Source organism: Mobula birostris, chromosome 20 (assembly GCF_030028105.1).
Source record: "Mobula birostris isolate sMobBir1 chromosome 20, sMobBir1.hap1, whole genome shotgun sequence".
NCBI classification, from domain to species: domain Eukaryota; kingdom Metazoa; phylum Chordata; class Chondrichthyes; order Myliobatiformes; family Myliobatidae; genus Mobula; species Mobula birostris.
Genome location: NC_092389.1, coordinates 20,509,024 through 20,526,720, shown reverse-complemented (window position 1 = coordinate 20,526,720; position 17,697 = coordinate 20,509,024). Strand labels below are relative to the sequence as shown.

Here is a 17,697-nt window from a genome sequence, read left to right as displayed (position 1 = left end):
AGGAATGATACAACATAGCGCCAATGAGTCCAGAATACACGTGTTTTATTTGTTCCGTGGACAGCATTCTAACTAGCTGCATTGCATCACTGTCTGGTATGGTGGGGCTATACCACTGCACAGGATCGAAGTAAGCTGCAGAGAGTTGTAAACTTAGATCTATTATGGGTACTGAGCTCTGTAGTATCCAGGACATCTTCAAGGAGCGGCGCCTCAGAAAGGCGACGCCCATCATTACAGACCCCCATCACCCAGGACATGCCCTCTTCTCACTGTTACCATCAGGAAAGAGGGACAGAAGCCTGAAGGCACACACTCAGTGACTCAGGAACAGCTTCTTCCCATCTGTCATCTGATTTCTGAATGGACATTGAACCTATGAACACTACCTCACTACTTTTTTATTTCCTATTTTTTGCACTATGAATTCATTTATTATACACTTTAATTCACAGTGTTTTCTCTCGATGATCATGTGTTGCATTGTACTGCTGCTGCAAAGATGACCAATTTCATGACATATGCCGGTGATATTAAACCGGATTCTTATTCTGATCTGTCTGGAGATGCTGTGATGCCTATTTCACTCTGAGCCCTTCTTCCATCTATATCCCTTAGTTTGAGTATTGTATGTAGCTAATGTTCAAATGTTTGGAAACTTCTGAAAGTTTGAAGAACTGTAACCTGCAAGACTATGAACCAAGAACTAGGAAGTGAGATTAACCCAGTCCACTTCTTGACCTGTAAGGGTAGGCAGGAGTGAATGATCTGTAACGTGAATTTCCACGATACAGTAGTTTTCGAGAGAATGGTTTATGTTTGACACCACAGTTTAGTGTGAGTGATGTGGATTCATTTTTAAAATTCATCCAAAAAAAAGTGGCAAAAAATGACTGTTGGCTTGGCTTGCTGGTATTGCACCCATCAGTATGGGTGCAGATAAGTCCAAAAGTACAGCACAGGGTTCGGCAAGAAGCACAGACTCAATGGAGTTGAGCTTCCTCTACTAACTGTGGACATGGGTATGTAAAGGTATTATCTGTTAATATGGTGATGGTGGAGGCACAAGTGATAGGAGCGTTTATTGTGAATGACTGCAAGAAAATGAATCTCAGCATAGTATGTGGTGACATATGTGCACTTAGATAAAAATAAATGTACTCTGAACTTTTTTTTAAGAGCCACTTTGGCAATTGTATATGCAGCAAATGAAAGGGTATGGAACATGTGAAGGCAGAAAGAGCTAATGTAATTGGACATTATTAGCTTATTCAATTTGCCAGAACTTTGTGGGCCAAAGGGCCCATTCTTGTGCTGTACTGTTCTATGTTCTAAAGTAAATCAGAAGATTAAATTGTAACAGATTTCTGAAGTCATGACTATTAAATTACAGTAACAATTCTCTTGTGTCTTCAGAATAAAACATGCAAAAAAAAAAGACAATTACTTCCTTCACAAGGCTAACAGTTAACTTTAATCCCAGAAGGCAAACTTTTTCTTCTTTGGAAATCAGGAAGCTGAACTAATTTCCTTTCTGCCCTTCCTCACAGTTCTAGCTTCACCAATGAAACACCTGAGTTCAGGTTTAAGCACCTGTCTTAAATAGAGGTAAAATCTGGAAGGGAGGCATAGGAGCAGAATTAGACCACTTTGCCCATTGAGCTTGCTCCGCCATTCCATCGTGGCTGATCCCAGATCCCACCCAACTCCATACAGCTGCCTTCTTGCCATATCCTTTGATACTCTGACCTATCAGGAAACGATCAGCTTCCGCCTTAAATATACCCACGGACTTGGACTCGACTGCAGTCTGTGCCAGAGCATTCCACAGATTCACTACTCTCTGACGAAAAAGAAATTCCTCTTTATCGCTATTCTAAAAGTCACCCCTCAATTTTGAGGCTGTGTCCTCGTGTTCTGGATACCCCCACTATAGGAAATATCCTTTCCACGTCCACCCTATCTTTTCAGCACTTGGTAGGTTTCAATGAGATCCCGCACCCCTCACACCCTGCATTCTTCTAAATTCCAGTGAGTACTGGCCCAAAGCTGCCAAATGCTCCACACATGTTAACCGCTTCATTCTCAGAATCATCCTCATGAACCTCCTCTGGACTCTCTCCAGCGACGACACATCCTTTCTGAGATATGGGGCCCAAAACTGTTGACAATACTTACAAGTGTGGCCTGACTAGTGTCTTACAAAGCCTCAGCATTATCTCCTTGCTTTTATATTCTATTCCCCTTGAAATAAATGCCAACATTGCATTTGCCTTTCTTACCACAGACTCAATCTGTAAATTAAACTTCTGGAAGTCTTGCACGAGGACTCCTAAGTCCCTCTGCACCTGGATGGTAATTTGTAGAATGATATAGCTCATGTATCTGGAACATTTCTTAAAAGAGCTGTTGAAAACTGCAGGTAGAGTCATTTAGAAATCAACCCCGTCCCTGTCCATGGTTTGCCTTTGGGAGGAATTAGGAGTCTTGGGCAGTCGGTGCTTCACTGCATCTCCATGCTGCTTCTCCCAGTCCTCAGGGTAAAGTGACTGTTATCACAGACTGTTCCTTGAGAGCAGTTTTGGCTGTACTGGGGATTCCCAGCACTCTTTTAGTTTTGTCAGAAAATTGCTGTCTCATGTCAATCTCATAGGAGACAATCAACTGTCCTTTCAAATATGGAAGTTCCTGTACAGTGCAGAACTGTCCACAGCCCTTAATTATATGTTCTATTTTGCTTCCATCCAAAGTTTAATCAATACCTCCTTGTTCCTGGAAATCCAAAATAACTCTTATCCATTGTACTTAATAACACCTTGTTCATTATTTGCCTACATTTTTATAGACAAGGTCAGGCACTAAAAGGCTGTAAGATGGCAGAAGAAGCAAGAAATAATGAGCAATCCAGTTGACTGACCTAGGATAGGATATTATTTTCTGTCTTATTCCATAGAGATAAATTGTTTCCATTGAACAAAGTAAATCTCTGTCCCTTAACCTTACTGTGGAATAGAACATCTAAACAATTTAACTCGAGGCTCATTTCATTTGGTAACTAAGTCCACTTTTGGAGAAATTGAAGAAGTGCATGTATGATCGACATGAAGAATTTGCCCAAGTCACAAACGAGTGCGGTGTTTATCCCTGAGGAATGCAATTATTCAAATGGAAATTTGAATCTTCTCACATGCAACCATGAATGTAAAATTAAATAAAATTATAAAATTTGAAGTTTGTATCTATTTTTTGTGTATGGATAGATAGCAAATTTAAGCTAAGCACAGTGATGATATTCAGTTTTTTTAAGGAAGGAATGTAATGGAATCTAAAGGGATTCGCTGCTCTGTTAACAATGTGATGTATTCCTGCTTGTGACGAGAGTACCATTTTTAATTTGTGTTTAGAGTCTGTTTACCACTGTGTGCATTTTTTCAGAGAAGGATATACTAAAATATCATCAATTTGTATCAAGGGCAAGATGTGATAATGTAATCCTTGTTTGATTTAGTTTACTCTGTTCACAGGCAGATGAGGGTTTGATTTCCCTCTTCTGCTTTCATTGTGGGTCTGTGGGCTCTGAGGTGGTTGATGAGGCCAATCTGAAACTGCCAAACTTACCAGAGATTGGATAGGCAGTGCTGAGTGAACTGGCTGGGGCTCTAATTAATGAATTCATGCACTCCCTGTGCTGTTAACAGAAGACAGCCTGAAGTTCTTGAAGCTCCCTGTGCCTCCTGAATGCTCCTTCTCCATTTTGAGTTGTCACGGGCCTGGGATCCCCAGGGGGTTAGTAGGGATGTTGCACCTTTTCATGGAGGTTTTATGGAAATATTTTTAATATTTTCCTCTGCCCAGTTGGTCAGCTCTTACTGTTTGGAATTGTATTACGTGGCTGTTTTCTGATCAAATTCTGTTTAGAATTATCCATGCCCTTTAAAGCTGATGAAACCTGTTAGATTTTGCAGTTATTCCTTGTTTAGGACAATTGTTTCTCGCAATTAGTCCTCTTGCTGTCAATGTTGATGAAGCCTGGGTGGGACAATGGTGGACCTCGTGGAGCTCCTTCCTTGGTGTGGCAGTGACTTGGGTTCAATCCTGACTTCTCTTGCTGTTTAGATGAAACTTGTATGTTCTCTTTGTGACTGCCTATGTTTAGAACATTGAGCTCTACAGCACTGGACAGGCCAATCAGCTCATGATTTTAGAAACATAGAAACAGAGAAAATAGGTGCAGGAGTAGGCCATTCGGCCCTTTGAGCCTGCACCGCCATTCAGTACAATCATGGCCGATCATCCAACTCAGAACCCTGTACCTGCCTTCTCTCCATACCCCCTGATCCCTTTAGCCACAAGGGCCATATCTAACTCCCTCTTAAATATAGCCAATGAACTGGCCTCAACTGTTTCCTGTGGCAGAGAATTCCACAGATTGACCACTCTCTGTGTGAAGAAGTTTTTCCTAATCTCGGTCCTAAAAGGCTTCCCCTTTATCCTCAAACTGTGACCCCTCGTTCTGGACTTCCCCAACATCGGGAACAATCTTCCTGCATCTAGCCTGTCCAATCCCTTTAGGATTTTATACGTTTCAATAAGATCCCCCCTCAATCTTCTAAATTCCAACGAATATAAGCCTAGTCGATCCAGTCTTTCATCATATGAAAGTCCTGCCATCCCAGGAATCAATCTGGTGAACCTTCTTTGTACTCCCTCTATGGCAAGAATGTCTTTCCTTGGATTAAGGGACCAAAACTGCACACAATACTCCAGGTGTGGTGTCACTAAGGCCTTGTACAACTGCAGTAGTACCTCCCTGCTCTTGTACTCGAATCCTCTTGCTATGAATGTCAGCATACCATTCGCCTTTTTCACCACCTGCTGTACCTGCATGCCCACTTTCAATGACTGGTGTATAATGACACCCAGGTCTCGTTGCACCTCCCCTTTTCCTAATTGGCCACCATTCAGATAATAATCTGTACCTTCTCACTGTGTATCAGCCATTTTCCTCCACTCCCTTCATATCTAGGAGTCTATTGAATAGTCTCTGATCTCCACCAAGCTACCTGGTTCCACCACTACCCCTGGGTAATTCAATCCAGGCACCTACTGTTCTCCATATATTAAAAAAAAATCTTCCTCCTTATATCACCTTTAAACTTCCCTGTCTTACGTTCAAAGCATGTCCCTTGGTATTTGAAATTACTGCTGCATTAAAATGTGTATATCTGTAATGATAACCTGGTACTCCAGAGAAAACATTATTGCAGCTTTTCACCTCAATATAAGAAAGGAAGCAGAATTATGCCATCTGACCCCTTGAGTCTGCTCTGCTATTCATTAAGATCAAGACTGATCTTCAACCTGAGGACTACTTTTCAGCATAATCCCGATGCTTTGAATCTTGATTTCCTTAATATCTAGAAGTGTATGTTGGGGCTGCACAGTAGTGTAGTGGTTAGCACAACACTTTACAGTACCAGCGATTCGGTTTCAATTCCCACCACTGCCTATAAGGACTTTTTGCGTTCTCCCCGTAACCGTGTGGGCTTCCTCTGGGTGTTCCAGTTTCCTCCTGTTATGTTTTGTAACTTCAAAACATTAAATTAATTCAAAGGAAAAACACAGATGTCTGGGAATACAGGTTTAACTTCGTGTTTTCTTTAAGCGAGGCATGCACATATCTCATGGTAGTATGAGGTCGTATCCAATTAATGCATTTTTACCTATAACCGGTAATTAATTATTTAAACAAAGGAGGTGGTGTAATTAAACTATATGTGTGTCTGTGTATATGATATTATTGAAATATCAAATATACAACACCTTTCACCATCCAAATATGTACTGCTCTGTATTGGTCATTGTAAATTGTCCTATGACTAGGCTTGGGTTAATTCCGGTGGCTGGACAGCGTGGCTCAAAAGGCCGAAAGGGCCTGTTCTGTGCTGTATCTCAATAAATAAATAAAAATAAGTGTATTGATCTACGTTTTGAATGAACACAACAAATAAGCCTCCACCACCCTCCCTAATTCTACACTGGGTGCTCTGGGTTCCTCCAGCATCCCACCAATATGTGGGTTGATATTTAATTGGCCAATCTAAATTGGTAAGTGTTAGAATCTGAAGGGAGCTGATGGGAATATCTGGAGAATAAGTTACAGAAAGAAAAAAATATCGGGGCAATGGGTTTGTCCAGTGAGTCGGAATAGTTTCAGTAAACCAACATGAGGACTTATGAATAGGACAGGAAGGAGTGCTTTGAAGGTACGTGATGTCCTGGGATGTCAGATAAATTTTGAGAAATCGATAAATGGAAATTATCTTGGATCCTGGAATCTCTGTGTATTGAAGCATCTGAACAATTGTGTGGAATGGGTGATATTCAACGGTACTGGGAACTATTAAATTTCCCTTCAGAATGCCAGAGACTGCCCATGTTAGCTGAGCTCTGCCGTATGCTAATGAGGTTCCTTTGTTGGCTGAATAAATATTCACAAAACTTCTGAAAAAAGATGTACTTGAAATCATTTATTGTACTTCCACACAAAGTGCATGTCATTGTTGCTTCTCCTTTATCTGTTAAAGATATTTGTATACAAGATAATGATTCCGAACACGTGTGTTAAGCAATCATTAAAATTAGACAGGAAAAAAATTGTAATCTGTAGCTGTTTGTTGGACTTGTAAGAATGTAGTGATAAAATGTTTCTCATTTTTTAAGTTAATGCTCAAATTATGAGTCTGAATCCATCATGCTGTGTAAAATTGCACAGTGGAGACATTTCAGTCTAGACTTTACCACAGAGAGGGAACAGAACTCTGACTTCTTATGTTGAGGACTAAGTTATAATGAAGAGGCTTTAATTTGTAGATTTTTTAGCTTTATGATGAGATGAATGAGGCAGAGCCATATGTAGCCCAAAAAAATAAGTTGATTAGAGCAAGATAATGCCAAGCACGTGACAGCAGGGCAAAGGAAGATGGATATAAACTGGTTTAGATTCTGGACAGATTACCAGAAACACTTATTATGCAAGAAAAATCAGTACCTTTATGTGTCTTTGAGAGTGGGGCTGGTTATGGAGACATTAAATATTCTCCTCAGTCTTTTGGTATCTTTGTTATTGCCTTATTCCTTCATAGACAATTTCTTCCAGCTCCAGTTTTTTAATTTATTTTTTTCTTATGATTAAATGTAAATTATTTTTGAATTCTATTTGAGATTTAATGGTGGCATCAAATCCTGAAAGTGAATTTCAGGAATTCTGCCACAGTAAATAAATTATTGGTAATACTTTTGCTGTGCAAATACCTAGGAGGTTATCATTGCTTACTATTATTATGGGATAAAACTGATAGAAACTTCTGGTGTTAATATGCATAGCTAAATCTAGGTACCTGTAATGATACCCTGGAACTCCACAGACTACATTATTGCAGCCTTTCACCTTAGCATATACGATAAAGGAGCAGGATTGTGCAATCTGGTCCTTTGACTCCACTCTGCTATACATAAAAATCTAGACGGATCTTCGAACTGAGCATAGTTTTCAGCACAGTCCATTTATTCTGTTCCTTGATTCCTTTAATATCCAGAAATATATTGATCTATGCTTTGAATGAACACATAAAATGAGCTTCCATCATCAACCACAATTCCAAAATGTCACCACCCTCTGAGTGAAGAAATATTTCCCACTTCACTCCTAAGTGGCTGCTCATTATTTGAAGCAGCACTCTTAGTTCTGGATCCCTTGGTCACGAGAAAACAATTTCTCCATATTTCATCTGTCCAGGCCTTTGAGAATTTTGTGAGTGTTTATGAGGTCTCCTCTCTTTCTGAGCTTGAAAGACTACAGAGCCATTCTACTCAATTTTTCCCCTTACAATAAACCCACCTTCCCTGCAAGCAGTTTAGCGTGTCTTCCCTAACTTCCCTTGATGACAAGGGCATCTAGTGTGATGTAATTAACACATTCTACAAATACAATATGATTTTCCTTTTCTTGGGTGTAAATCATATCACTTGCCTTCTGAACCTGCAAAATCCCTTCACTTTTGTACAAGTACCGATGAGATGAAGAGGAGCTTCACCAGGGTATTGCTGAGGGTCGAGCTTTTCGGTTATGAGGAGAAATTGGATAAGTCGGATTTCTCTTCACTGGTGTGGGGGAGGCGAATGATGATCTTGGATAGAGGTATACAAAACTGTGAGAGGTATTGATAGGCTTGGTATTTGGAAACCCATTCCCAATGCAGAGGTGTCTAAATCCAGAGGGCATACATAGGCTTATGATAAGGGACAGTGGGGATCTGAAGAATAGGGTTTTTTTTCACCTAGAGGCTTGTTGGGAGAAATGCTCACAACAGTTAAGAAATATTTAGATGAACACTTGGATTGACAGGGCATTGGAAGTTTTTGCTGATCAATTGCTTGTAAATGGATAAGCATTAACAGCTTCTGGACGTGGTGGCTGAAGAGCCTATTTCTGTGCTCTCTGGTTCTTTATCTCTGCATCTGTGTCACCTTGAACTTCAATACTCAGTCTCTCAGTACTTAAGAAATGCTATGCTTTATTCTTCTTTCCACTTAATATACCATTTGCCCTGTTCCTGTCCACTTGCTCAGCCGGTCTCTTTCTGTTCAAGATTCAAGACTATTTAATGTCATTTCCAGTACATGAGTGTCAAGGAGAACAAAATTATGGTTCCGCTAGATCTAATGCAGCACAAAAAAACACAATAAAATAAAGAACACAAAAATAAAAAGACACAAGAAATAAAAGTGCATAAGATAGCTTGTATGCATAGATTGATTTTATGTTCATAATGTGATGCTAGGTAGATAAAGTGAGTGACTGACAGGAAATGATAAAGTTGAGTGATCTGGAAGAGTGGGTTAATGGGTGGAGGTGTGGATCAGCCTTGCTGCTTGCTTGAAGCCTCCTTCTGTCCTTTATATTTTAAACACTCACTCTCTCACTCACTCCTCAGCCAGATTATATGTCATACGTACTGATGGGTAAATGCAAAATATGGTGCAACAGTTCTCCATATTCCTGAGGAAGTTCCCACATTGATCACAGCTTCTGGTTCTGTTTTAGCTATCTGCTTTGTAAACAGTCAGACTGAAGAGTTTTCACTGTGACACACAGGAAGCAATGTATTAAATAAAGATAAATATCTATTCCATTCAGATAATTATACAGAGAACAAAATAAAAATTGGATGCAAATGAAATTAAAGATTAAAGATAAAATGGTAAAAGAAACATTAATTTCCTGTCTAGGATATGTGCATTCACACTGATTAACTTAATTTTTCAGGGTCAAAGAGGTTGTTCAACAGTAATTTTTTGTTATACCACCAGAAAGAAAACTTAGTACTACTGACAGAATATGGCTCAACATTTTTAACCATTGACAGAATGATATTAGTGGGTAATGAGATAAATTTAAGAAATGGGAGGTCTGTCAGGATCAAGTTGGAGCAGAACATGAAACAAGCAAGGAAGGAATCACTGGTAGTAGATGTTTATAGGCTACCAAGTAGGAGTAATTTTAGTTATGACTTCAGTCAGGAAATGAGAAGTGTGTGAGACAGGGAAAATACAGGAGCCATATACTACCTTTACCTGCATAAAGATTGATTCAATCAAGTTTGTCGTAATAAGGTGAAAGATGTATCTGTGCAATAATGCATGCGCGATATTTATCGCGATCAATATATTGAACTAATGAGAGGAAAAGCTATATTCAATCTCATTTGTGCAAAATAAAGAGTTATTTGATAATTATATTCTCGGGGCTTTTGGGTAGGGCTGATGACAATATGATGGAGCTAGATACTGTGTTTGAAAATGAAGTTTATGAATAAGTTGGAAGAATAAGTTGAGGATGGTGACAAGACAATGGCCCACATGGGGCGGCATGGTGGCGTAGTAGTTGGCACAACGCTTCACCAGACATCCCACCTCTTCCGGAAGTTCCGGGAGTCTCCCGCATATTAATAGCGGCTCCCTGATGCCAGCAAATTATATACAATGTCCCGGAATTCGAATTTTTTGAGAGCGAGCGTGAGAGTGAGCGCAAGAGCAAGAAAGCAAGCGCGAGTGAGAGCGACCATGAGAGAGAGAGAGAGCGCATGCGCAAGAGAGAGATCGAGAAAGCTAGCACGAGAGAGAGTGAGAGCGTGACCGCGAGAGAGAGCGAGAAAGCAAGCACGAGAGAGAGCGACCACGAGAGAGAGCGAGCGCGTGAGAGAGAGTGAGAAAGCAAGCGCAAGGAGCAAGAGCGAGAAAGCAAGAGAGAGCAACCACAAGCGAGAGCGCGTGCGATAGAGAGCGAGAGCAAGAACGAGAGAGTTCCAAAAAAAAGTCAGATTGGCAGAGTGTTCCAAAAAAAGAATATATAAAACGTACGTCACCCCAGACTACACTGAAGTGTACCCCTGCCTAATAGGGGTCAAAAATAATGACAGTGTTGCTTGCTGCACTGTGTGCAACAGTGACTTTTCTACTGCCCATGGTGGGTTAAGACCGTAAAAGACATGTTGAGGTGAGTTTAACAGGTGTCATTCGTTCATTAGCATAGCTAACATTATTTAAACTAGCTGGCTGGCTGCTAAGGAACTACTCTATTGCAGACATCCCACCTCTCCTGGAAATATCCCGCAAATTGATGGTGCTACCTCCCTGAGATGAGTTTTTGCAGGGTGGGATGTCTGCTTTACAGTATAGGCGACTGGAGTTCATTCCTGATATTGCCTGTAAGGAGCTTGTACATTCTCCCCATGAACACGTGGGTTTCCTCTGGGTGCTCCGGTTTCCTCCCACAGTCCAAAGACATACCAGTTGGTAGGTAAATAGGTCATTGTAAATTGTCCCATGATTAGGCTAGGGCTAAGCCAGTGGGCTGTGGTGCGGCATGGCTCGAAGGGCTGAAAGGGCCTATTTCATGCTGATTCTCAATTAAAAAAAAATTTAAAAATTGAAATAAATGGGATATTAGTTGTAAAGAAAATATCCTGTGAGGCTCAAGAACTCAATGGAAATAATGATTCATCCATGGCTGATGAAAGAAAATAAAGACAGTGTTAAATTCCCGGCAGAGATTTTTTAAATTCCTGAAGATATTAAAACTCAGCAAAGGCCCAAGAACTTGAAAACAGAAAGCAAGATAGCATATGAGATTAGACTGCATATAAGTATAAAGACTGCTTCTTAAGAGCCTTTGTAGTAGCTGGAAGGGAAAAGATTAGAAAGGGCAAGTCTGAGCTCTTTACAGATACAGACAAAGTAAATTATAATGGGGAATGAAGAACTATCAGTTACTTTGAGATTATCTTTGATGGAAGATGACACGCACAATCTGCCAGATGAATGAAAATACCTAATATCAAGTGGGAATGTAGAACTGAATTAGTCAATATATCGTACAAGGGAAGTTGATAAATTTGGAAGTTAATAAATTCCAATGTCTCCATGAACTGCATCCAGAGTTTTGAAATAGATGGCTTTAAATAAGAGGATGCTCTAATTATCATCTTCTAGGGTTCTTGAGAACCTTTGTTGGCTCCTATGGACAGCAAGGCCCCATTATTATGAAAATATAGAGACAACAAGGACCTGCTGACCTTTGAGCCTATCATTAATTGTGGGGAAAATAGTAAATTCATTTATGATGGGTGTAATTTAAGAACCTTGTAAAAAAAACATGAAACAAAGACAATATAAATTTAAGGAGGGAAATCTGTTTGATTAATCTGCTGGATTATTTGATGTTGTGGTCAGGAAGACCCTGAAGTTGAAGTGTATTTAAATTTTATGAGTTTGTGTGATAAGGTCATACTCAGGAGGTTGGTTATCCAGGTAGGAGCACACTGAGTAAGGGTGATACACTGACACTTATTGAGAGCTACTGACCAGACAGAAAGTAAAGAGCAGATCATTCCTCAGTTGACAGGCTGCGACGAGGTGGGTAAAATGGCAATCAGTGTTTGAGATGTATAACATTAACACTCACAGGCAAATGCTTCCTGCTAAAGTAGCTTAATCCACTAACCTAGAAATTATGGTAAACTTAACATAATTCCTTCAGTGAAACACCGACAAAATGCTGGAGGAACTCAGCAGGTCAGGCAGCATCTATGGAAATGAATAATCTGTCAGCATTTTGGGCCAAGACCCTTCATCAGGACTGGAAAGGAAAGAGGAAGGTGCCAGAATAAAAAGGTGGGGAGAGGGAAAGAAGGACAAGCTCAAAGGTGATAGGTGAAGCCTGGTGGATGGGGGAGGCGGCTATTATAAAGCAAGAAATAAAAGATTTGGCTGAAAATGCGATACATTTTGGGATATTCAACAAAACAACACAGGATTCTGTAATTAATAAAGACATTATTTTTAAAAAGCTTGTTGGATTATTTTCTATTCAGGGAAAATTGCCTTGCTGATTCAATTAGATTTCTTAAAATAAGGAATCAGGACTATAGGTTATGGTAATCAAAGTATCAGCAAAGGACTTGATGTTCATGGTCTGAATTCTTTGCTGCTTTTCATAATCTAGTTGCTGCCTTCTGTTTCCTGCTTTCCTTCCAAATTTATCTTCTGCACTGAGTGTAAATGCATAAGGAGCATGACCTTCCACTTCCTGCTGCAATTTCACATTGTTTGTCTGCACAAACTTAAAATCCACCGCAAATGAACAGCAGTGGTAACACAGAATTGAGGTAGTCGATTTAAAAATTAGGATAGTTGAAGAGGAGGTGAAAAAAAAATTGAATAACACTGATGTGTAGATTTGTTTGACAGACATGAAGAAGTAACTTTTTTTTACTGTAACGATAGACAACATCAAAGGTAATTACAGATAAATTCATGACATCAGTCTATATGGATCGGCTTTTGCAGTCTGAGGAATGACTCGAAGGTCTGAATGGGAAAATGACCAAGAAGAGATGAACTGTGCATTCTGCTCTCTCAGGAACCTGTACCTTATTGAATAAGAGTCTCTTACCACATAAGCAAACCTCTAAGTCCTTGTGTTGCTTTAACATGAAAGTATAAATTCCCAAAGCAATAAACCTGTGTTGCAGAAAATTTATTTGCATTGGTTTACCTTGTTCAGTCTTAAAGTTATGTTTTCATCATTCAGGTGTTGTGCTTTATGCACTTTTAGAAAATTGGGCTGCTTGAGTTCATTTGAGTTCAAGTTTCCAGTAAAATACATTTGCACGATCACAACTCCTGCATTTCCTATAAACCCATGAAATTAGCCAGGAATTAAATGTATCCCTTCGTGTATTTAAAAATTGTGACTGAGTGCCATCTTATTAATACAAATAAGGTGAACTTAGCACAAAAATAAGCATGTTTTAATAAATCCAGAGTCTATTGTTTGTGAGTAACCAAATAATAATGACTGAAATTTATTTTTTAAATATTTTAGCTGTTTTGTAGTCTCTTTTAGGTACATGCATCAGTAAAGATATTGGAACATATGAAAGCTGTTCAAAGTCCTAATTTCCTGGTGACTGAACAGAATTACCTTGGGTTGGAGAGCTATCTTACGTGTTCAACATAAATTTATTATTGAAGCATATATGTCACCATACACTACACTGCAATTCACTTTCTTGTGAGCGTTCACAGTGGAACGAAGAAATGTAATAAAAACAATGAAAAAATACAAAGACTGTACAAAAAGCAAACAGTGCAAATACAAAAATAGTAATAATAATACTAAGAATAATACTAATAAATAAGTAATAGATAACATTTAGAACATGAGTTGTAGAGTCCTTGAAAGTGAGTCTAAAGATTGCGGAATCAGTTCAGTGCTGAGGTGACTGAAGTTATCCACGCTGGTTCAGGAGCCTGATGGTTGAAGGGTAATAACTGTTCTTGAACCTCGCAGTGTGGGACTGAAGGCTCCTGTAACTCCTTCCTGATGGCAACAGCAGGAGGAGAGCATGGCTCTTCGGTCCTTGATGATGAATGTTGATTTCTTGTGGCAGCACTCCTTGTTAATGTGTTCAATGGTGGGGGAGGGCTTTTCCTATGATGGACTGGACTGTGTCCACTTGGCTGTATCCTGCTGGTTCCAGGACAAATCTCCAGATATGACAACGCCAAGGAATTTAAACTTACTGACACACTCCACCTCTGATCCCCTGATGAAGACTAGTTCATGGACCTCTAGTTTCTTCCTCCTGTGGTCAATAATTATCTCCTTGGTGTTGCTGACATTGAGTGAGAACTTGTTGTTGTGGCACCATCCAGCCAGATTTTCAGTCTTCACCGACATGCTGATTTGTCACCACATTTGATGTGGCCAACAACTGTGGTGCCATCAGCAAACTTGCATATGGCTTTGGAGCTGTACTTAGCCTCATAGTCATAAGTATAAAGTGAGTAGAGCAAGGGCTAAGCACATAGCCTTGTAGTGCACCTGTGTTGATGGAGATTGTGGAGGAGATGTTGTTGCCAATCTGAAATGAGCGGGGTCTGGATCCAGTTTGATGTGCACACATGGATACGGTTAAGGGACTTGAGCATTTTTTTTAATTTCACAGGTGGGATATTACTGATATTGTGAACAGGTCAAACTTTAGATGTATGATTGATGTACACTGAAACATAACTTGCACTTGAAATTCTGTGGCTCTTTTGCACTGGCTCAAATAACCACAACAGAAAAAGTGAAAACTCCAGGCCAAGTTGTTTCTTGTGTTTTTATTCCAATTCGAAAGCACATATTTTAGCAATGTTACTCTGTGTCCGTACCTCCAGTTGAAATCTGTCTTTTTGTGTGTTTCCCCCTAGCTGTCAGTCTGTGGTTTTATATTGCCATGTGCTCCTGTCCCTGCTCCTGCTCAACTCTGGCCCCTGTATTACTGAGTACTCCGTCTCTCATCCGTTTCTCGTTATTACCTGTATTGCTCCCACCAATGTCTCATTGTGCCTCTCCGTTTATTTCTCAGTGTGTTTCAGTCCTGTGTTTTCACCTGTTTGTTGTCAGATTGTGCCAGTGAATTTTCCCGAGCCTTTTCAGCATTTGTATATGTACTCTGTCCGTCTGAATATCGACTCTGCCTGTTTCCTGATTCTGGTTTTTGGATTTCTCTGGATAGAAACATAGAAACATAGAAAATAGGTGCAGGAGTAGGCCATTCGGCCCTTCGAGCCTGCACCGCCATTTATTATGATCATGGCTGATCATCCAACTCAGAACACCGCCCCAGCTTTCCCTCCATACCCCCTGACCCCCGTAGCCACAATCTGCCTGAACTTTGACGCCGACTTTGTTTGCACCTCGGGATTTGTTACTCAATTAATATCACTGTGTACACAGTACTGGGTTTGCGATTGAATCCCTGCTCGAGCATCCTGACACTTTGAGATGGTTACGCTACTGCAAGGAGTCCTTGCCTATGATTTGCAATCCCAATAATGCTTTCAGCCCATTGATGTTACTGGTCTATGAGTCTATAATTATATTAAACTGCTTTTTGTTGTGTGCTTTCTCTTTATAGCATAATTATTCAGAAATTTTGTCAAAAATCCTCTTCATCCTTTGATTCTTAAGCAAATTGACATAAAACTTATTAGTTATTTTGCTTCAATTTAATGAATTTATATAATCATCACTCTGTGACCGATGCTCAAAAATAACACAGAATGCAAATATTTTAGGGTTAGATTGAATTCTCAAACTATACCTGATTTTCACATTTTGGAGTTTCCACAATAATTACATTGTAGAAACAGGATTCTTCTTTGCTGTTGTCCTCTTTTCAGAATTTCAAACATCTGATTTATGAAACACTTGCCTGAATTTCCAATATTCGGTGGTAATTTATTTTAAAGGTTTGCTTTTGACATTTGTGAACCAGAATATTACAAAGGGAAAGTGTCATACTGTTTTGTGAGAAGGTATTTACTTCTGTAACACTTTTGCTGATGTCCATGAAATGCTGCCTTCAGCTCTTGCCATGTAATGACAAGTTCTAACATTATAGCTTGTCCTTCGACAGTTTAGCCTTCCTTCATATGTGTGATTAATTATACTGATGATTTATTGCTGGGTGCATTGGACCTGTTGCAGCTTTTCTTCACTGCTGCACTTTAGGTAATGAGCATGCTCAGAACTATACTCCTTACCCTTCAAGAGAAAACCCAATGCGATATTTGCAAAAATAAAGTGCAATAAGTAGCACAGCAATAACAACATAACCGACCTCTGTAAAGATTATTTTTTTTATAAATAGCTGATCTTAATACAAAAAGTGCACTTAGATTAAGAATACCTACTCCACAGACTGGGAAGGTCAATTACATGGGAAGCCACTGAATGAGGCATGTCCAAAAATGAGTAAGTTAACTTTAAATGTAAGGAATTAACTTTGAAAGAACCAATGAGAAAAGTTCGGAAGTCTTCCTGAAGCCATATCCTCGTTCATGACTGTGGGACAGATTTTCGTCCATCTCCTTCACTATGTATGAGACAAGAAGCCAGGATTGTGTTAAATTGAGCAACTCACACTGGAGGAACTCAACAAGCAGCCAGCATATATAGAGTGGAATTAACAGTCAACATTTCAAGCTGAGACCCTTCAGCGAGGTCTCATCAGGGAAATGAAGCAGGCAGGAGCCAGAATGAGAAGGTGGGGGAGGACAAGAGTACAAGTTAGAAGGTGATAGGTGAGATCAGGTGAGGGAGAGGGTGGGGGAGGGGGATGAAGTAAGAAGCTAGGAGGTCACAGGTACAAGAAATGAAGGGCTGAAGAAGAAGGAATCTAACAGTGGACAGTCGGCAGTGGACCATGGAAGAAAGGGAAGAAGAGGGGAACCAGTGGGAGATAATGGGCAGGTGAGGAGGATGCAAGTTGTGAGAGGGTAACCAGAATCTGGAATGGTTAATGTGAGAAGGAGGGAGGGAGAGAAATTACCAGGAGTTAGAGAAATTGATGTTCATGCCATCAAGTTGGAGGCTTCTGCCTCCTTTATTTCAAGTCCTGATTGAGGGTCTCAGCTGAAAATTTCAGCTGTTTGTTTCCCCCCAGCCTCTGCAGAATCTCTTGTGTTCATAGTGTGTTAAATTGCTCCTGTTCACAATGAGGCTGCAAATTTCATTATTTTGGACATATTTGGTCGAAGATTGGTCATTCACTTAAGTCTCTCTGTAGGAACTCTGCAATTGCTAGCTATACTTTTGTTTACCCATTCTTTTAAAGCGTTTCCAACTGTGATTTTTCAGCTCACAGTGGAAACATAACTCTGATACGTATGCATATAACCAGATAGATAATTGTCTGTAGTGCTGTGTGTGTGTTAGCAGCTGTAAAGTATGTGTCTGTGTGGTTTATGTATTGTCTACTCTATGATATTTTGACATTTTTAAGTTACTTGTCGAAAATGCAAAGTTTTGTGATATCTGTTGGGTATCATAGATACAGTATACACCAGTAATAATAATTGTTTTTTACTCTTCAAATCCAGGCACTTGAGCCAAGTTATGGTGAAATAAGTTCACCTAACAAATCAGTGTGTTAAAGTATTAGAGTCTGGCATCATCAAATATGTAATATTTTCCCCTCCCCATCCTGCTCACTCTTTCATGCCATTCTTTGCATTTCATTCTGAGCAGATCCAAATCTCTCAAGCCTGTCCCACTGTTCAATATAATCATGGTTTGAT

The 17,697-nt window shown here is 39.8% G+C and overlaps 1 protein-coding gene across 5 annotated transcripts in view; it reads left to right on the top strand.

Annotated features, from left to right (window-relative positions):
• Positions 1 to 17,697, top strand: part of opcml (opioid binding protein/cell adhesion molecule-like) — a 1,007,280-nt gene that overhangs the window by 656,512 nt on the left and 333,071 nt on the right. The window lies entirely within an intron of this gene.